We start from the raw sequence: 3,804 nt of genomic DNA, 5'->3' as shown, positions 1-3,804 counted from the left end.
GGCACAACCTCTGTGTTGTGTTTGAATTGGCGAGTTTTATGCGATACAAATCAGAATCGAAGGCATAAAAGGAATATTGTGACGATCAGCCCTGCGCCTGCACCCGAACTGTCAATTGGTAACAAGTCACCCCTCCTTTAGTGTAAATCTTCCGCTCCACTCCTAAACCGGAATTGACATGAAGCGAAACCTCGCGCTCTTCAAGTTCGGGGAGGAGTGGAGCAAAAGATTTGTACTGAGGGAGCGGTGACTTGTCACCAATTGACCGTTTGGGTGCACGGCTGATCGTCACAAGGATGTTGACAGATGGAGAAATTGAAATTTTGCGGCAAATTTTGCTTCACAGAGTGGATAGTGCTCAGGACTATTCCCTTGATAGAATCTTGGAACATGTTGCTGGCCGAGTTTGAGGCGGGATTGAAGGATTTTGGCCACATTTTTGGCTCGATTTCTCGGTTCGCTTGGCCCTTTGACTGGTGATCTCTCTCATTTAGAGACAGGTCTGCGGTTGAGGATATCTTGCAAAATAGGGGACATAATGGCACCAGATTACCAAAGAACGATCACAAAGAGACAACAGACAAGTAAGTGTAACATTTAGTGCTTATTTCTTTTGTTAAGCCTTCTGATTTGTATCAAATAACACTTGCCAATGATACAAGCTCTCTAAATTCACAACACACCACAGAGTTTGAGCCATCTATGGTTTAAAAATTGTATTTTCTCCTTTGTTCACGAGTGAGGTAAAAAAGCCTGGGCTCCATATGATCTGCATCGGTCTGCGACGTTACAGTGAGGAGCGTTGCGTGACTTTGGCCCGAGGAGACTACTAGTTCCGGTTTGATCTTATTTATATAAAAAGCTTCTTTGAGTTTTAAATCAATTGAGTTGCTGGCAGAATCCGGAATACTATTTAAAACTCAAAGAAGCTTTTTATATAAATAAGATCAAACCGGAACTTAACAGACAATTGCAGCATTACAACACTTTTCTCACGTTTTAGTTCAGACCTTGATGTTTGGTGTCACCCTGTAAATAGTACCCGCTTTTGTATTACATCATGTTGTAATAATTTTTTCATCTACCCGTAGACTTTATAACTGTTAACACTTAGGAACTCATTAAACTGATGATGGCATAAGCATGCCGAAACATGTCTTTTAAAAAAGTTGTCTGTTTCCTACAGTATTCATCATACTTGCTACTATTGCGACCTTACGGAAATAATGATAATAATGATAATAATGATAATAATGATAATAATGATAATAATGATAATAATAATAATAATAATAATAATAATAATAATAATAATAATAGTTGTGCCAGCAGATCAGAACATCACCAGAACTGAAGAGGAGAAGGTTGAAAAGTACCAGGAACTAGCATTTGAAATCAGAGGGATTCGTGGAGCCTCGAAGGTCACAATAATACCTATCGTAATTGGTGCTCTTGGAAGCATATCAAAAGGTGCAAAGACCTGGTTTGGCAAGCTAGATGTACCTGACTTCCTTGGAAGTGTACAATTATCGGCCATCCTTGGAACTGCTCACCTGTTGCGGAAAGTGTTGTGTCTCTAAGCTACGGGGAGTTGCTGAGACACAATAAACATTACCCAGTAGAACACCCGACAACTGGAGAGAATTGAATAATAATAATAATAATAATAATAATAATAATAATAGTAATAATAATTTATTGACCATAAACTCCACAATACAAAATAAGTGATCGCATTTAGTGTAGCTTACCGTAATTAAAAATATATTTACATGCTGTCTTCATGGACTTTTGGTCAATCTTCTTTAAAAATCTTCAGAAAAAATATACCAACTCTTATTATTATAAACTGATAAAATAATAATGACAATAATACTACTGTTACTACTACTACTAATAATATCTTATATAGCCCTGTATCCATGACAATGCCCAAAGCGCTGAAATTCAAGAGAAAGTAAAAATGGAATTGAGATGATGTAAGGAATTAAGAAAAACTGTTAATAAAAAGGAATGTCTTCAACTTTTTCTTGAAAGTGGCTGATAATCTATCAAAGATATCATCAGATTCGTTTCCAGATCCCATATCTTGTGGCACGTGACCTGTTACGGAATAGAAGAACAGACAGAGGTTAGCTTGTCACGCAAAGTGAAACACGCATGATCAGGTGTATTTTTCCTTAGGGCGCGAAAAGGTACGCGCTCTAAAGAAAAGTACGCCTGATCGCAGGTTATCGCTTGCTCAGCAAATGTTTTTCATACCGAGTCCACAGTCAGCAGTTATCGTCAATAATTCGAAATTTGATCTGTTCTGCTTTATATCAGCCCGCCGCCGTTAAACCAACCAATTGGCTGTTTCATCATCCTAATTCCGTTTCAGAAGTGACCGCCCTTCCTGCCTTCCATCTCTCAAAGTTGTGATCTCGTTTTACCGAGAAGTTTGCCACTTTCAAAGCGGAGAAATGTACGGCCAATCTGCGCTTTCGCAACGAGAAAATGAGTATCAAAACCTAAGAATACAAATTGACCAGTTGAGACGAGAGGCCGTGTTGTCTCGGAAGAAGATATCAGCTTGCTCCGAAGAGTGAGTATCAAATGTATCAGGGCGAGCGAAGAAGACACAAGTTGACGCAAGCTTATTAAGTCTTAATTAAGAATGCTTTTCTTACTGAATTCACATCCACTTTTAATTAATGTCACATCTATAATGCAAAGGTTTTGGTTTTGTCTATTTACATGATGGCAATTTCGAGAGAATCAATTTATTGATACAGATGATAACCAGTGCAAGTCACGAAAGCGAAATTACGTTTTTGTCGTTTAAGTTTTTATCTGCTGTTTTTTTGTTGCTAATCGGACGATGCTGTTCATATTTTTCTTTCGTTAAATGTCTAGGGCTTAGGAAATGTTTACAATCTTTGGAAAAATCGTGGCAAATTTTAAAAGCCCATCAAACATTCTTGAGTATGTATTGAAATTGCGTTCAGACTTTAAGCTTACATGTATTCCTCAATTAATTCCATTGCCTTATTTAACGTATTAAATTTTTTGTCGATTAGTATTTCGAAACCAACTGTCATGTTTGATTCAGTCGATTGACTCTCCACTTTTTAATTTCCGAAACTATGCGTAGTCATCTGCCTAAAATTATTGAATGAGTTAATATAATATTTACGTTTACAGGGGTTAAATTTCTTATTTGGTAGATTATTTTTTGGGGGTGCGACCCTTTCTTTTGCATGTGTTTGTGGGTCTCTTTTATGTTTACAGAGAAGATCCACTAGCCTACATTTCCTGACTTATGAGACTTCACTCTTCCCACCTCCTACTTTGCAGTCTTGAATTCATTTGCTGACCATAGCTCGTGACCAGCTCAAACAATATATTATTCTTGTTTTACTGCTTACAGTTAAGTTAAACACAAGGCTACACACTGTTCACCATCATCTTCCAAATTATTGAAAACAAGCTACTTTTTACCTTCAACAAGCGAAAAGACTTTTGCATCACAGCTTGAGTTAGCTCTTTTCTTATGGGGGCTCAAAAGGGTTTTCAGCTGAGCATACGCTTGTTTGACTCTTGTTTAGACATAAAGGCAATATTTAAGCTGCTTGTATCAGCTGATTAATCAAAAGGGCTAACCAGAAACAGAAATGTGACCTGAGAAAGTGAAAACTGTATTGAGCAATATCTCAAAACCTATATGGGTTATCTATCTTGACATTTTGTATACAAGGAAGATTTTTCTTCACATTCGTTAAGAAAATTAAAAATTATCTGGCCCGGGTTGTTCAAAAGGTGGAT

General features: G+C 37.4%; 1 long non-coding RNA gene across 1 annotated transcript; it reads left to right on the top strand.

The window, feature by feature from the left end:
* Positions 1 to 242: 242 nt before the first annotated feature.
* Positions 243 to 2,025, top strand: LOC138035384 (uncharacterized). The gene is made up of 2 exons (XR_011129574.1): positions 243 to 584; positions 1,321 to 2,025. It is a non-coding gene; the product is annotated as an uncharacterized lncRNA (long non-coding RNA).
* Positions 2,026 to 3,804: the final 1,779 nt, after the last annotated feature.

This window comes from Montipora capricornis, unplaced genomic scaffold, assembly GCF_036669925.1.
Source record: "Montipora capricornis isolate CH-2021 unplaced genomic scaffold, ASM3666992v2 scaffold_365, whole genome shotgun sequence".
In the NCBI taxonomy this organism is placed as follows: Eukaryota; Metazoa; Cnidaria; class Anthozoa; order Scleractinia; family Acroporidae; genus Montipora; species Montipora capricornis.
This window is presented reverse-complemented; position numbering and strand designations above follow the sequence as displayed.